The sequence below is a fragment of the Peromyscus leucopus genome, chromosome 3 (assembly GCF_004664715.2).
Source record: "Peromyscus leucopus breed LL Stock chromosome 3, UCI_PerLeu_2.1, whole genome shotgun sequence".
Lineage (NCBI taxonomy): Eukaryota > Metazoa > Chordata > Mammalia > Rodentia > Cricetidae > Peromyscus > Peromyscus leucopus.
The window spans coordinates 25545523-25563763 of record NC_051065.1 but is presented as its reverse complement, the minus strand read 5'-3'; the positions used below and the strand labels follow the sequence as shown (position 1 = coordinate 25563763).

General features: G+C 42.7%; 1 protein-coding gene across 2 annotated transcripts in view; it reads left to right on the top strand.

The window, feature by feature from the left end:
- Positions 1-11724: 11724 nt before the first annotated feature.
- Steap2 (STEAP2 metalloreductase) overlaps positions 11725-18241 on the top strand; it is a 24004-nt gene continuing 17487 nt past the window's right edge. The window contains exon 1 of one of the 2 annotated variants that reach the window (XM_028862473.2): positions 11725-12121. The gene's annotated coding sequence lies outside the window, so the exon portion shown is untranslated. Of the gene's footprint in view, positions 12122-12218; positions 12536-18241 lie in introns of those variants that run through there. The other variant, XM_028862479.2, reaches the window with a different exon arrangement.

Genomic DNA, 18241 nt, shown 5'->3' with positions numbered 1-18241 from the left:
AACATCTGCTAGCAAGAAGACCAAGTTCTCATGTCCTGAGCACAAAATGGCGAGCAGTGTAAACCCTTAAGCCTCTGAGGTTGCCTTCCATCTGGCAATCCATGAAGCAAAAGCCAAAGAGGAAAATGAGGATTTCCAAAGTTGAGTGTGAAATTCAGTCAAACTAAAATAACTGGAGGGGAGTCTGGGGATGTGGCTCAGTTGGGAGGCTCTCCTAGCATGAGGTAAGCCATGAGCTTGATCCCAGCACCACATAAACCACAAACTGGCTGTGGTGGTGCATGTCTATGATCTCCTCATGCAGGAAGAGTCTGAAACTGAAGATCGCCCTCAGCTAAGCCATGTAGTGAGTTCGAGGCCATCCTGATGTCCATAAATCCCTGTCACAAATAACAGAAAAACAAAATATTTTTGGAAGCAAGGAATGCTGTATGAGGTCAGTTTGATTTACATAGTGAGATCATATTTCAGACACACACACACACACACACACACACAGAGAGAGAGAGAGAGAGAGAGAGAGAGAGAGAGAGAGAGAGAGAGGGAGAGGGAGAGGGAGAGGGAGAGGGAGAGGGAGAGGGAGAGGGACAGGGAGAGGGACAGGGACAGGGACAGGGAGAGGGAGAGGGAGAGGGAGAGAGAGAGAGAGAGAGAACTTTCAAAACATAAGACAATGTCATTCTCTCTTTTCATTACAGAAAATAGTAATTCATAAAAATATGGCGTATATGTTAGGATATAGTTGATCTGTCATTATTTTAACTGAAATGTCACTTAAATTTCACAAATGTAATTTCAAAGTTGATATACATGTATGATAACATACAGAAATGAAATCTTGAAATCCGTCAATAATTTTGAATAGTGTAAATAAGTTCCAAGGCATAGAACAGGGATGGAATTGGCAGGCTGAACATCACAGGCATGTAGTTCACCTGTTTTCTTTTGTACTGTTGTTTTTCATCAAACTGTAAAAATTTTTATTGTCAGAAACAGTCTATTTTCACATGAATCTTTATGTATAGATACACATATATGTGTATATTCATGTGTATATGAAGCAGCTTTTCACAGTGTGATTATTTTTTCTATATATATATAAGGTTAGGAAGAAATTTTAATCTTTATATCAAATGTATAATTATTTCTTTTTTGGTTTATATTCATATATATATATATCTTAATAAATTTATCATTACTTAAAAGTTGAAGATATTCTCTTATATTTTATTCTTTAAAGATATTTATATGTTTTCAAGTTTTTCTTTCATTTTCCTAGCATTGATTTTTGGGACAATTAATATACAATTTCACATTTTAATAAAAATTTTCATAAATCAACATGATAATTCTTTCCTCCCCCTGATGTATAAGACCTGTCAATCATAAATTAAGTTTTTCCTCTATACATATGGCAATTGTGATGCTGTGTCTTTGTTCCCTTGTCTGTCTAAGCCTGTGCTCTTCAATTCTTAGAGCTGCACCATTAGCCCTAATATGTGGAAAGGCAAATCATTCAGTGCAGTTCCTCTTCCTGGGGATGTCAAGACTAGTCATGTATTGTATAATACCAGATATAGACAAATTTGTTATTTATAAATATTATGACCAATTCCTATAACTTTTAAAGAAATAAATGGTGCTCTACTTCATAAAATTTGAACATTTCACTTAACTGTATTTTTAAGATAAGTGAACTAGGCCAAACACAATGTAAAAAAAAATAGAATTTTAAAAGTTAATAAAATAAAATAGGGAGGAGCTGGGGCAGGAGAAAAACATGGTCAAAATACATGGTAATGAATTTAAAAATTAATTAGTTAAATAAAAAAAGGTTAATGAAACAGAGTTCCAAACAGACTTCAGTTTTAACATCTCCTCTGTCGTCACTAATCCACTCTGATCCCTCACAGTCACAAAGGTCAGACATTTGTGTTTATAGATCCTGTAGCTGGATTTGCGTCTTAAAGCTGGTTCTCTCATCCGGTTCTGACAACAGGATTTGGAACGTCAACGACAATTCAATCATCTCCAGAGCCTGCTATCTTAACCTGCACATCACAAGGACGATGACATGGTAAGAAGCTATGAACTGATGCTTTTGTGTGACTTATTGAAATAACAGTGCAAGAGAGAATATAGTTTGCTAAAGACCAGTTCATACTTGTATTTTAAAAGTTGTTGAACCATTTGTATGAGAAAGATACAGACCATATTATATATAATTAATCAAAACAGAGAACAGGGAGGTTGTGTCCTTATTGTGTTATCCACTGGTGTGGGACTAAATCACTCCAAAATGACAGTTTAGAATGATGTGCTCTCTTTGTTATTCTTAGGAGTTCGCTCCCCTCAGCACAGTGAGTCTCATTCGGAGGTTTTAATCTTCAGACAGTAGCAGGGGGCTGAAGTCATCTGAGTCCTCTGACGCGTGAAAGTGCAAGGTAGCTTTTCCTTTTCTTTTTTTAAGAATTTTTTCTTTTTCTCTTTTAGATTTATTATTTATTTATTATGTATACAGCATGTATGACTGCAGGCCAGAAGAGGCCACCAGATCTCATTCCAGATGTTTGTGAGCCACCATGTGGTTGCTGGGAATTGAACTCAGGCCCTCGGGAAGAGCAGTCAGTGCTCTTAACCTCTGAGCCATCTCTCCAGCTCCAAGGTAGCTTTTTCACTTGGGGTGATCCACCCCAGTCCTGTCCCTGCCCCACCGTAGATCAGCTGGGGCCCATCAGGCATCTCTCTCTCCATGTAGCCTCTCTACAAAGCTTCCTCACAGCAGGGGAGGTCTTGATAAAAATTTTAAAGAGATACTTGCCTCACCTGAAGTAAACATTCCAAAAGGCTAAGTCTGTATGTAGTGTAGGACATGACAGAAGACCACGGGAGAAAGTCTAATTTTATGCTTTGCTAAAAATTGTTTAAGTTCACATTTCAGACTTTTGGCTTAGGAAATTGTCTTAAGGCTAGGATTCATTTAAGTATCGGCTTTCATTAAAGTCTTATAAGTGACAACTTTTGTATGCAACTGTTTCAAAGTGATTTTAGTCTTATAAGTCTTATAAGTGACAACTTTTGTATGCAACTTTCAAAGTGATTTTAGTGCTTTTAATACTCTATGTGTCTGTGGCTAAAAACCATGTAGAGTGGGGTCTCTAAATTTCACGTTATACAAAATGTACAGAGTTAGCAGTCTGTTAGTTTCATACATGCACAGCAGCCAGTAGGTGCTGTTGCTCAGCACAGAGCTATCTTAGCCGCCAGGTGTGACTAACCGCCGAGAGGTAGTAAGAGCATAACCAACCCCAGCACCGGGCACAGCAGGCCAGAGCACTGTTCTGCCTCCCCAGGGTCCTAGGCCAGGTTAACAGAACAATGCAAGACAGCTCTGTGGCGGCATCCTGCACGAGAAAGAGGGACAGCTCATAGAGATTGTGGATTACGCAGGGGTAACAGAAAAGGTTTTCTCGTCTCCATAGCTGCATCTGATTTTGCCCCTTTACAAGAATTGCTGGCGGAAAGGGTGCAGTCTTTTCATGTGGAGTTGGAACTTGTTAATGTTTCTTGAATTTCCTCAGCTACTGACTCCTGAAAGTTGCTTAGAACGGTAACGACCCTCAGCCTTCCTACTGGCTGTAAAAAGGTCCTGTTACATAATTCTGACCTTGGTGTTTTACATGGCTGTCAGGACAATCTGGCTGATGAGAACAGAGGTTAGAAACTGGTCAGGGAGGCAGGGGCCCCAGAGGGACAGTCCTTCCGTCTGAGTGAGTCCGAGTGACCTTGCTGGAGGGCAGGAATGCAGGAGAGGGCTCTGGTTGCTGCTCTTTGTTATCTCCTATGTGAGTTCCTCTCCTCCAGCTAGACCTGACTGTGGGGTTGGAACTGAGGCGAGGTGTCTGACACCGGATGGCTCCCCCAGCTGGACGGGCCAGCTTATCCTCTCCCCACATGTAAGCCCAGTCTCTGCCACAGTCCTTTAAATCCCAGATTAGTAAATCCAAGGCACCCTGGACCCCTCCTGCTTTTAAGGGAGCTCTGTGCAAGGCCCTCCCTTACCTCCACTGTCTTCCTCTTAAGCTCCCACCTGTGAGTCTATGATAAACTTCTTCCTAAAACTCACTCACTTTGGGCCTTGAATTTTATTCTTCCAGTTCAGGAGACACTGGTCAAGGCAGCTTTGGTGGCCATTGAGTTTCCAGGGCCCTACCTTCCCAAGCCAAGTTCACCAAGAGCCAAATATCATTGCTACTTAAAACTTTGGTTATGTGGCCGGGCAGTGGTGGCGTACGCCTTTAATCCCAGCACTCGGGAGGCAGAGGCAGGCAGATTCCTGTGAGTACGAGGCCAGCCTGGGCTACCAAGTGAGCTCCAGGAAAGGCACAAAGCTACACAAAGAAATCCTGTCTCAAAAAACAAACAAACAAACAAACAAACAAAAAAACCCTTGGTGTGTGTGTATGTGTGTTTGTTCTGACAATTGGTTGACTATATGAGATAAACTTCTGTTAATCCATCTGTAATAATGATGCTGTTCTTGCTGTCATTCAGTAATGAATTCTCTTCAAGGGCTGACAGATTGCTATTGAACAAATGCAAGGAAATGCAAACTGGAAGCTCTGCTGTCATCATCTGCATAAGATTGAGCCTTTGAAAGGCCTCCTGTCATGGAGGAGGAGGAACTCATGAAGCCCCACCCTCCCTGAGTACTTATAGACAGTTAATAGTACCCAGGGAGGAGAGGCTTATGAGGCCCCTCCCCTCCCTGAGAATCTATGGGCAATGGTTGCTGGGGCAGGGAGACGCGTTTTCTTCAGTGGCGTAGCCACCAGTGAGGTGCCCATGTTCCTATGAATGGTTTGTCACTCATGTTTCTGTAAGCAACCCTAATGAAACAGTGGGAGGAGACACACATACAGACACACATACACAGAGACACACACAGACACACAGACACAGACACAGACACACACACACACACACACACTAGGGGACTATCTATTGGAAGAGGAGGAAATCATCAGGAGTGGAAATAGGACAGGAGAGGATAATAGGGGGTGATGTCATCAAAATACATTATTCATGAAAATACATGAAACTATTACCATCTATAAGCACAGGTTAATAAAATACATGTATGTATGTTTTTATTTATGTGTGCTGTGAAATTGCATGCTTTTACTCAGTTACAAGGTGGTAGTTCATGAAACCCCAAATTAAATTCACTGGTAAGGAATTTTCAAGGTTTACTCTCTTTGAGGCAGAGTGGTTACATAGGTCCTCTCAACTTGAAATCCTACTGTGTCAGCCTTCCTAGTGCCAGGATTATAGGTAATGCTGCCACACCTAGCCCCTTAAACAAACAAACAAACAAAACACCACATCTTAAGTGCTTGAGGATAGTAACATTCTCAAAAATATCTACAATTTAAATTCTGTTTTGAATGTGGACTACATTCCCAATAGTCAGAATTAGATGGTCTTTTTGTTTGGCTTTGTTTGAGATGTGGTCTTCTGCAGCCCTGTCTAGCCTTGAACTCACAGATCTGCCTGCCTCTGCCTCCTAAATGCTGGGGTTAAAGGTGTGCGCCATCATGCCCCATTAGATCAGTGCCTTTTAACAAACATGTAGCATTTACTAGTATTTAAATTTAAGCATCAACATGTCAAGACATGAATATGTGATTAGTTTTTTTTATTTTTATATAGCGTTTGCCTGATCATTATCAGAAAAACTCTGAAAGTGACTGCTGGTATCCATGACTTCTATCCAGCTCGTCAGGGGCTGGAAGCTGTGAAGTCATGGTAGCTAGCTATCTCCATGGCATTCTGCTCACTTCAAAGCTATGAAGAAATACAGAGCCTTACTGATATGTTGCCTGGTCTATTCCTTTTGAAGCTTTAGAAAGATTTCTCCTCCTCCAGGAACGTTACAAAGATCCTTCCACAGGGGCTCTACGCAGATTTTGACTTCTTTATGTGGCATGGGCCTAGGTCAGTTTTGCTGATCTATAGATTTTGACTTCTCTAAGCATTATTGCAATTTAAATTCCTTTAGATTATTTTATTTTCTGTGTGCAGGTGTTTGGCCTGTATATATGTCTGTGCACCATATACATTGTTTGGTGCCGGGGAGATTGCATCAGACTCTCTGGAACTAGAGTCAGACAGTTGTGAGCCATCCTGTGGGTGTTGGGAACCTAATCTGGGTCCACCTCAAGGGTAGCAATTGCTCTGACCAGCAGAGCCAACTCTATGAGCTCATAGCTTATTTTTTTTTTTTTTTTTTAGGCAATTTATTTTGTTCTATTCATTCACAGTTAATACAGAAAGTACTTGGAAACATTTCCATATAATATTTGACACAGAAATCATCAAATAGAAGTATACAATGTTGACAGGAGGCAGTACATTTATAATTTATAACCCCAAATGTATTTATAAATTAGAAATGGAAAGATCTACAAATGAAATTATGAAGGTTCACCAAAGTCATTTAATCTGTCAGTTTCTCATTCATTTTTATGTCTTAATAATATTCTATTGTATGAATAAGCCACATTTTATTTCTCTCCAGTATTTGATAGCTATTTGAGTTGTTTTAACTTTTTTACTATTAGCAACACACTGCTGTAAACCTTCATGTACATGTTTCATAGGTGCACATTTTCAGTAGTTTGAGGTTATATTCCTAAGGGTAGAATTATTGAGTAACAGAGTAACAATGTTTTGCATTTTAACCAACCACCAGACTGTTTTGCCAAAGTGGCACACCATTTTACAATCTCACCAAATCCTTGTTTTTAAGGCTCTGATTTTTGTACAAAAGCATTCAATCATTCTGTCAGACCAAACCAGGAAAAGTAAGCTATAGTTCAGAGCTGTTTATTCCATTTACTATGCAAAGCCAATCTTGGCATTTGCAACTCTCAGCCCTTTTGAGTATTCTTGCAGTGTTCACCTTTTCCTCCACCACTTTTTTTTTCTTCTTTTTTTCTGGTTTATTTCTATCTATTACAAATGTATAAAAAAATCTTCCATCAACACTGCTGATAGCAGCAGAACCTTGAGAAATATACCTTTGGTTTGCCTCAGAAAAGGAACACATATTGTACTGTAAAGTTTATAAAATTGGCGCAAAACATTGTAATAATGTTACAATACCAGTTTTAAGAGTTCAGTGACTAATGGGGAGCCGATGGGATACATGCAGAACTGTGAAAGCGATCTCACTTAGCCAGCTGTACACGTAGACTGTAAATCTACATTCAGATCATTTCTGAACTAAGACTATCATCTCAATTTATCTGTTGAGGTCAACCAGGAAACCCTAGAATATACCTTGATTTTTGCAAAAAAAACAAAATGGGGGAGGGGTTTCTTCAGCATTTCAGTCCACGAGTAACAGTATCCTAACAGGCAAAGTGTTCTCTCACTGTCAACATAGAATGAACTGCTGCTGGAGGTCAACTTGGGCTTTAATTTGCATTAGCACTTACATGCATAGTAGTCCAAGTTGTTAACCTTATGACTTTAAAAAGTAACTCTAAAAAAGTAAAATGGCCCTTCTTGGAAGACTAAAGAAAGATATCCAGCCACAGTTGTAAAAAGTCTCATCAAAACAATATACCCTTTTATGAATTACGCCTCAATTTAAAAAAAAAAAAGTAGCCCCTAATAAGAAGCAGACCTGAAAAAGAAAATATAACTTAAGATATTTGAAAAAAACAAGGTGAATACAGGTTCAAAAGTAATTAAGATATATTTTCTTAAGGCTATCTAGAATTAGGCTTTAAAGAATTCTACCATTTCAAGTTTACCACTAGTTACGCTTATTTTTTTATTACCACAAAATTAACTGAAAAGAATTTATAGAGGAGATGCATATTAGGAGGGAAATAGTAGATTAACGACAACACTATCCTACCAAGGTATTCCAGGTATTTGTGCTGTTTTCCATGCATCCATTTTAATTGCATATATTCTAAAGTGTTCTTAATCTGCTTAAACAACATAAAAAATAAAATCTATTGCTAATGAGGTGCTGAATTTGAAAGACAAATGTATACTCATATTTTTCCATAACAAATTTTAAAGTCATAGAAAGAAATAAGAAATACAATCAAAAATAATTTAAAAGAATCTGATTTTCTTTATTTTATGGGTGTTTTGCTTACATGCATGTCTGTGTATCATATGTATGCCTGGTGCCCAGGGGGCCCAAAGTGGGTGCCCTGGACCTGGAGTTACAGACAGCTGTAAGCCACTGTTGTGGTCTGAGGCTCCGAATCAATCCAAGCAGACACAAGAGGTTACCATGAGGGTGAGGCGAGATTTAATGCAGGGCAGCACAGAAGAAGCAGGGAAGGGAAGGGGCAGATCGATCAGGGCTGCAGAACAGCCTAGGAGCTGAGCTGCGGCCCTGAATGCCTGCTGAAGCAAGTATTTAAACACAAAAATCATAAACATTTGTTGCCAAGTTACAGTGACAGTTTTCACCAATCAGGATTTGGAGATCAGGGGCTTCCTTGAATGGTCCATCATTGTCAATCGACATACAATGCAAGCCTTTCAGTCCAACCAATCAGATTCGTTTGTTCTTTCTGTGGTTAGGAACAGCCATGATGTTTCTAGAGAACTAAAGATGCATAACGACTATTTCTATGGTTTAAGGAGGAGTAGGTCAGCCATTGGAAGGTTCCCAGCTCCCCTAGGGCTTGAGAGCCTGAACTTTGTTTCACCCTACAGGTAAAATGGAGTCTGAAATCGAACTGGCAGTACTCAGGACAGGTGCTTTTTTTGCCTGTTCCCAACACTACCACCTGGGAATTGAACCTGGGTCCTCTGGAAGAGCATCCCGTGCTTTTAACTGCTGAGTCATCTCTCCAGTCCCATAAAAGTAATTTTAAACAAACCCACATTTTGGAATATATGGCCAGCTGAAAAATGTATTTTCTTAAAGCTTTATGTTAGACAGCTACATATTGTACTATGGAATACAGAGGCATTAATAATTTTCTCTGGGTGTGTGTGGTGGTACATGCTTTTAATCCCAGCACTCGAGAGGAGTTCAAGACCAGCCTGGTCTATATAGCATGGTCCTGAACAGCAAGGGCTACACAGTGAGACCAGCTTAAAGAAGAAAAAAAGCCCCTGAATTATGTTGCTGGAAAGATGTTCATGAAATAACGTCAACTACAAAATACTTGTTTTGTACAGATACACATTTGTATCATTGTGGGAGTCCAGCTCCCACCTTTCGAAGGGTTCTTAGGTGGAGGAGAGAGGGATAAGAGAATACCAGAAAGAAAGAGAGACCTAGATGACAAGACAACAAGAAAGACAGAAACACAGGATAGCTCCAGGAGGGCCTGGGTCAATACCCAGCAGCCTCGTCCTATATTGAAAAGGGCTTTTTATAATATGCCAAGGGGAGAGGCAGAAGACCTCCCCCTTGCAAGATCAAAGCACACCGTATAGCAACGTGTAGACCCTTCCAAATACCTGGTAACCACTCCCATGGCCAAATCATCTCCTTATGCAGCCCTGCTGTTAAAGTAAGCTCAGACTCTCTGACCTTGAGAAAGGCCTTAACAGAGAGCTCTGTGGGCCCCCACATATCATTTTATTGCTTTAAAAATGTTTCATATTCTGTCTTTGTCTTAGTCAACATTCTGTTGCTGTGAAGAGACACCATGACCACCACTCTTATAAAGGAAGGCATTTAATTGGGGGTCACCTACAGTTCAGAGGTTTAGTCCATTATCAGCATGGTGGGAAGCATGGCGCAGACAGGCAGACGTGTGCTGGAGAAGGAGCTGAGAGTTCTACATCTGGCAGGCAGCAGGAAGAGAGAGACTACTGGGGACTGCCTTGGACTTTTGAAACCTCACAGCCCAACCTAGTGACACACTTCCTGTGATGAGGCCACACCCACTCCAACAAGGCCACACCTCCTAATAGTGCCACTCTCTGGTGACCAAGTATTCAAATATATGAGCCTGTGGGGGCCATTCTTATTCAAACCACCAGTCTTTAAACAAAATTTATTTCAAGCAGGTTATACAGCATATGCACATATATATCTTGAAATGTATAAATATGCATTCACAAATAAATTTTAGGTAGTATTGACTGATTTTTATGTTTACTGAATTACTTAATTAAAAAAAATCAGAATTCCATACAAAGGTCATTTATCAATAAGCATTATTCACACAGACTCTGTACTGTCAAAATGGTATTTGCTGAGAAAGGGCCAAGTGAGTGTCTTTAGTGTAGAAAGTCACAGAGCCTTTAACCCACTAATGTGCACCACGGCTCCCTAGAGTGACGATCCTACCTATTATATACCCCAAAGTCTACTGTTTTTATCATGCTTTACTTCACACATGGAGGACTGGTGTACATTTATCTTCTCCCACCAAACAACAGTTGGAAGACTGTCTTCTGCATTGTTCAAGGGTACCCGCCATCCAGGACACACGGCAGGAACTCAACAAACATGTTCTTAGTGAATGAGTTTCCAGAGAGCTCCAGGTGCTTAAAGCTTCCTCAGGCATTATCATTTCAAAGTTTTTCAATTGTATAATAACTTCAAAGCAAAAATTATGTTAACACCTCTGGGCCACTAGAGATTTGCCTAATGAATTATTGCTGTGCTTCAGTAGGATGAATTACTTCAGGGAACTGAGGATGTTTCTCAGCGAGTGTCTCATGACCTGGAAGAGGCTTGCAAAATTAGCTTTACATCCTTTGAAACTGTAACCAGAACACACTGGTAAAAAGGACCACTGGCTCATGAAATGGACCAGAGGGAACTGTGCTCTGTAGCCGCCATGGCCATCTTTGGAGTACATTTGGCAACTCGGCATTTTCCACCCGCTGAGGATGTTTGCTTATTTTAATAGTTCAAGTATGAAAAACAGATATTCCTTCTGGAAATTGCACGTTGTTGACTCATTCATTCTTTGGGAGATAAATGATCTCACATATTACTTTTTTTTTTTTTTTTTTACATAAGCAGAGCCCATGTCTAAACAGCTTTTTAAAGATATTGTAAATGTATAGTTTACCTATGTTTTCTATGATAAACTATGGTTTATGCTACTTAGAAAAAATCGGACTAACCTTTGCTAGACATTATATAACGCTTTTGTTTATGTGACAGAAAAGCTACATCTTCTCATCAAATGCTAAAGACACGACAATTTTCCCCATTGGTACCCCAGAAGTGTTAGAAATAAATACCCTGCTGTTTTCATATTTGACAGTAGTTGAAGTGAAATAACAAACACTGATAAAAAACATAAGGATTTTTTTTTCCCAGTTACCAAAATAGAAAGTATTTTTACCAGCTGTCGATGCCTCCACACCCTGACACTTCACTAAGAGCTGAGTTGATGCCTAAACTCTAAACCTTAACCCTGTTTGGGGGTGGGGAAGAAACAGTTTTCACGAGGATCAAACAAAGGATGTGTTTCCTAAGTCGCACTTGCAGAGGTTAATCTGTGTATGGTTTTCAAAGGGGAAAGTGCAGTGCCCCGGGATCGATCCAAGACCCTCTTCTGGTTTCGTTCTGTTTTGCCTAGTTAATAAACCACCAAGGAAGATAATTTTTAAACCTAATTTGCCGAAATGAGAACTAACTAACCTCTGGGGGAGAAAAAAAGCCCCAATTTGAGAATTTTTGGTAAATTGACTTTATATTAAAAAATAAATATCTGCACTAATACTTTTGACCGAAAGGGTAAAAGAAACCTATCTACTTGGTAACCAAAAGGATGGGGGGGAAATTACAGCCAGCCAGAACCCAAGGTGCCCTTACACAGCTCAGCGAACCCTGGATGCTCCAAGGCCACTGCAGAGTCTGGAAGTAAGCAGCTCTCCGCAGGCACGCAGGTCTCCTGACTCGCGGCTTAACCTTCCAGTCCCCACCGAGCTGGGCGCGCACGGGCGACAGTGAAGGTCAGGGTCCACAGACCAATCCCCGCAGCCCACCGCTGCGAACGGCCTCCCGTCGCGGGGAGTTTTAACGTGCGGTTCCTGAAAGGGCATTTCTGATCCTTCTCTTTCAAGGACACCATCGAGCCCGAAGGGAAAGCGCAGTTTCTTCGAGGTTTGTGCGGAACATAGTAGCTCTGGAGAAAGGGGTGGGAAGGGAGGAGGGCACTAATCAAAGCCCAGTCTGGAGCGGCGTGGCGGGCGTCTCGGAGGCGGTGGAGTGTGGACGCGGGCTGGATTCCCCCCGGGCTGCTTCCACGGGGGTCTCCGCAGGAGCGCGCGCAGGCGTGGGGACGGCGGCCCGGGGTGGTCCCCGCCCCTCCCCTCCCGCGCCCCCCGCGCCCCCCGCGCGTCACCGCCAGCCCAGCCTCGGCGCGCCTCCCCCTGCTCCTCCTCCCCGGCGCGGTCCGGCTGGGGGGCGGGAGCATCGCGGGCGGGAGGAGCGCTCCTAGGCCCGGGAGCTCGGCGGGCCCTGGGCGCGTGGGAGCCACGGCGCGGCGCTGCGAGGCCCGGAGAGGAGGGCGCGGAGGTGAGCGAGCTGGGGGAGAGCCCGGGGGTGGCGGAGTGCGGGGTCGCCGTGCTGCGGGCGCCGGGTGCCGCATCCTTTCTCCGGGACTCGGCGGGTGCCCAGCTGCCAGGTGGGAGGGGTGCGGAAGGGCGTCCGTCGCAACCCATTCCGCCCCCCCCCCCCTCAGTGGTCCCCTTGGTCCTCCCGGAGCCCCGGGGAAGTCCCCAGGTCCGGCCCTGCAGAAAGGAGGCCAGGAGAGACCTTGTCCCAGGTAGGACGTGCCCGAAAGGCAAAGGACCCGCAGGCTACTTTTACCAGTCAGTCACTTTGGATTGATGCAGCGCTTTTCTCTGTTAGGAAGCGCTGCTTGGCAAACAGGTAAATAATGCCAGCAGTGGCTTTGCTTATTACCCGCTACTGCGATCCTGGTGTGTTCAGGCCATTTTGTGTTAGAAGTAATTGGTCTGTTCTTTTAGTGTCCTTAATTATCTCCGTGTCCCGTGTTCAGCCTTGACTGAAACTTGTTGAAAATTATGTCCTAAAAATCTTGCTCTTAAAATAACATAGGGAGATAAAGAGATTTTTTTTTTTTTTTTTTTTTGGACGGGAGGTTTCCATTTATTATCTCTACTATCCTGTAGAGCTGGATTGGTGTCAGCTTTTCACTTTTCTGGCAGGTAGTTTTTCTATTTCTTTTCTTTCTTTCTTTTTTTTTTTAAGATAGAACTTATGCCAGGCCACGTTTAGTTATCGCTCCATCTCTGCGGGCGAACTAGAATTCAGACTCCTGCGCCGCCCCCCCCGCCCCCCCTCTTGTCTTGATTAGCCTCCAGTCCCAGTTAACTGCCCCACTGCCTGCAGCCTCGTCCCCAATCCCGCCCCCCATCTCTTTTTATTGTTTATTTGGTTGATATTTTTTCTTTCTTTGGCACTGCACTTTTCTCCCCACACTCAAGATAACCTATTTGGAGAGAAAAAAAAAATTGCATCCTAGACATTTAGCAACATCAGAGCAGCTACCAGGCTGCCTGGAGAGGTGTGAGTGAGGTGGGGGGTGGGGGGGAGGCTGCTGCAGTTTCTGACGCTCAGCCAGTCCATCAGTTGTGGGAGGGAAAGGAGACGGTTTCAGTAGCGATAAGTTTAGCTAATTGTGAAAGATGAAAATGAGAAGCTTCATCCAAATTACTTTCATTGTCCTGGTACCATGGAAAATGCCCTTCTACTGAATGAGCATAATTGTATTTTAATACTGGAACACAACACAGATGAAGGCAGAATTTTAAAAGATTATAAATGATAGACAAAAATGAGAATAAAGAGGCAGCAAAAGCTGAAAGGGCGAGGCCGGCGAGAAAAGGCGCAGGCCGAATATCAGGAAGCAGGATTACTCCCTGCTCAGCTTACAACCACGATTCGGAGGGAGCCAAGACATTGACACTTCACTTAATCTTTTGGGGCCCACGGATCTTGACTATGAGAAAGAGAGATCTGACCTAGAGACTCATTACATTTTCTTTGGCCTTGGCTTTTATAAAAATGCATTTAGTAACGAAGAATATTTATTACATACTTAGTATGTGCCCGGCAGTGTTGCGGTGGGATGGACAGAACGTGTGTGTGTGTGTGTGTGTGTGTGTGTGTGTGTGTGTGTGTGTGTGTGTGTGAGAGAGAGAGAGAGAGAGAGAGAGAGAGAGAGAGAGAGAGTTGGAGAGAGTAAGCATATGGTAAAAAAGCAAAATAAACAATTGTTTAAAATAACTCCCCAGGAACTTAAGGGCTGAAAGAGGTTGGGGGTGGGTGGGCTGGAGTGAATCATTCCCGTAAGGAGACAGAGTTCCCAGGATGGAAAAGTGATTTAGTCTTTTCTACTTCTAGAAAAGGATTCAGGGGCTGGGCAGTAGGAAATAAGGGTCACATGGGATAAGGCTGGAGAGGTGAGCAGAGGTTGTCATATCTGGGGCCTTTTAGGTCACAGCCAGAAGGGTGGCTGTGATTCTAAGTAAAAGAAGCCACTGATTGCTGTGGGATGTTCTGTATGTCCTGTGGGAGCCCATTCTTGGGCTCCTCGTGGCTTAACCCAGCAGGTCCGCATAGAGGATGATTAGGACCATGGGCCTGAGTGCAGGTGTCTGAGATGGTCTGCACTTGGCTGTGCTGTGGGATGGTCTGTATGTCAAGTTGCTCTGATGGTTAATAAATAAAACCTGATTGGCCGTGGCTAGGCAGGAAGTACAGGCGGGACTAACAGAGAGGAGAAATAAAAGAACAGGAAGGCAGAAGGAGTCACTGCCAGCCACTACTCTGACAAGCAGCATGTGAAGACGCCAGTAAGCCATGAGCCACGTGGCAGGGTATAGATTTGTGGAAATGGATTAATTTAAGATATAAGAACAGTTAGCAAGAAGCCTGCCACGGCCATACAGTTTGTAACCAATATAAGTCTCTGTGTTTACTTGGTTGGGTCTGAGCGGCTGTGGGACTGGTGGGTGACAAAGATTTGTCCTGACTGTGGGCAATGCAGGAAAACTCTAGCTACAACTTATTTTTAAGGAAGAGAAACATTTACAAAGGTGGAGAATGGTTGTGTAAAGGGCAGAGATAAAGATGAAGATAGGCTGACCATTTAGAAGGTGTTTGCAAGCTGGGCATGGTGACATGTGCTTAGAGTACCAGATACTGAGGCAGGAGGATCACTTGAGCCCAGGAATTGGAGACCAGCCTGGGCAGCATGAGGAGACAATGTCTCAAAGATTCGGGGGTGTGGGGGAGATAAAGGCTTGCAGTGAGAAAGGATAAACAGCTGGGTGTGCTGGTGTCAGTGAAGAAGGCTTAAGAAATATTTTAAAGAGGCTGTGTTGATGGCATCTACCTTTAATCTCAGCAGAGGCAGGCAGACCTCTAGCCAGGGCAATACTGTGAAACCAAGAAATATTTTGAAGAACAGGAGTTTATATCAAGGCTGAAGGAAAGCAAAGAATATTGATTGACCTTCAGAGTTCTCATTTGAGCAACTGGTAGGAAATGGTCCCAATTTACTGAGATGAAGAAACGTAGACTAGCAGAAGCAGGTCTGTTGCAGAAAAAGAGTTGACCCTTGAACCTGTTTGAGATGTCATGAGAAAGGCCATAACTATATGCCCTTTGGAGGAAAAAAAAAAAAAAAAAAAGGATGGTCTCCAGGACAGTGTGGGTAGACTGGCCTTTGATGAGTGAAGGTGGCCATCATGAATGTATGATTGGGTCAAAGAACTTGGTTGTCTGATTTTTCTTTAGCATTCTGCACCAAGCTGAGTGCAGATACAGAGAAAATGGGTAGCTGAGTTCTTCCAGAGTTTTACCAAGTGTATATGGTGGTAAGAGTGGAGGATCTTTTCAAGGGAATAACTCTCAATATAGATAGGGTTTAGAGAGAAACCAGGAACTAGCAGGTAGAGAATGAAATAGAATTTGAGGTTCACAGAGAAAAGTTATTTTGCCTTCTAGACATAGCAGTGTGAGCATTTAAATTAAGGTTATCAGAAAGGTACTAGATAGTGCTCAGAAATACCAGAAAGTGAATGGCAGGTGGAGGCAGAGACTCATTGCCTTTGATCCCAGCATCTGGGAGGAGGCAGAGGCAGGCAGATCTCTGAGTCTAGGCCAGCCTGGTCTGTAGAGTGAGTTCCAGGACAGCCAGGGCTACTCAGGGAACCCTGTCTCAAAGAACAAAAACCAAAGCAAAATAACAACAACAAAGGTTTTATCTCCTGGAATGGCAAAGTCTTGGAGGATTGGCAGCTGCTGGGTACCAAGATCAACCTCTCCAGTGAAAAGGGGTAATCCAGAAGTCAGTGGAGAGCAGTGATGTTAGGAGAAGCTGTCAGGAGTTGTCAGTCACCCTAGAGGACTGGGGTGTTTGCGGGATAATCTAAGGGGGTTCGGATCCGAGCTTGTGAAGAATCCAGTATTCCACTTCCTGGCCTCGGAGGATTTCATTTTCTTGATAGCAACCATCAGATTGTGAAAGTCATGAGAATCTCTGAGGATAGCTCTTTCTGAATTGCAGTCATCCAATAATTAATGTCCCGGACATTTTCATGCAAAATAAATTAGGCTCTGCTTTTCACAATTAACTTAGCACAACCGCTTCCATTCTGCCAGAGGAGTGTCAAGGAATCCTCAACTGAAAAACCTTAGGGGCTGTCAAGAGACACCATGACCAACCGACTCTTATAAGAGAAAGCATTTACTGGGGGCTTGCTTACAGTTTCAGAGGTCTGTCCATTATTACCATGGTGGGGGGCATGGCAGCACACAGGCAGACATGGTGTTGGAGAATTAGCTGCGAGTTCTATATCCTGATCCCTAGGCAGAGAGTGACTGGGCCTGGCCCGCACTTTTGAAACCTCAAAGCTCACCCCCAGTGACACACTTCCTCCAACAAGGTCACACTGATATGAGCCTATGGTGGCTATTATTCAAACTACCACAGGCCTGTGTAGCTTACTGTATTTGCATTGTCTTACAGTGTTAATACTCCCGTAAGTATTAAATGCATAGGTCAACTTAAATACCCATATGGACCTTGAGATCTCAAGGAGCCTGTATGCTACTTGAAATACTTTTAACTGGAACTCCTGTAGCTGGTGTTAAATAAAAGGTGATGATGTAACATTTTATGTTACTTCAAGACTTACAAAGAAGAGAATTTTAGCATTTGGAAAAGATCATAGGAGTCACGTACAATTGCTTTCTACTTAACAAATGGAATAGAAGCAGACTGAGAATCAAGATAGACTCAGAAGCCTACACCAGTTGATTTACCTCAACAGCACAAAATTAAAACTTGCTATAAGTGCAATAATTTTATCAAGTACTTAATCTGTGTTACCTTCAATTAACATTAAGTCAAAATTTAGGGACAATCAAGAATCTTCCATGCTGGCTCTTGGGCCAGCATCATGGTGGGCCAGCATCATGGTGGGCCAGCATCATGGCCATCACCTGGGAGCTTATGAGAAAGACAGAAATCAGGGTCACCCAGACCTGACACTCTCTGAATATACTGCAGCAAAATCCCCATCCCTGTGCTCACATTTGCACTAAAGTTTGCCAAGCTCCCCACTTATGCTTAGGCAAGACCCCTGGAGCCTGGAGAACCAAGGAAAACAACACTCCCTCATGGGAGAGTATGAGGAGTTAATATCATCAGAACACTTGGAATTTTGAATGTTATGAAACAGGAACTCGGTTTCACATCCTGTGGGGTGTGATGACACATTTTAAGGACTAGCATTGCTCTTCCCAGAAAGTGCAGGGAAGATATTACAAATTAATAAGTGGGGTTTCTGATATTGCTTCTAAGTAGGGGAGGGGAATGGACTGCATGCATATTCTTCACCTTTTCTTATTAAGGGCAGCTCTTCTCCGGGTGGTTATTTCTCACTGTTGGAAACAACAACATGAAAATAGACATAAATAAGAATCAGCTAAATGGACTGTCTCTGAACAGCACACTAAGTATTAGATTGAATCCTGACTTTTTAGAGATGTTTTTGATCCTGGATACCTATTATTTACAACTAATGATCTCCTATAAAATTTCGGATGCCCAGGCTCAACCCTAAGCCAATTAAGTAAACATCAGGATTGTTATATAATAAAAAATGACCAGGTATTTTAAATCTCTCCAGGTCATTCAGTGGAGCTAGAATTGAAAACAACTGTCTTTTGAGATCCTTGTGAGAG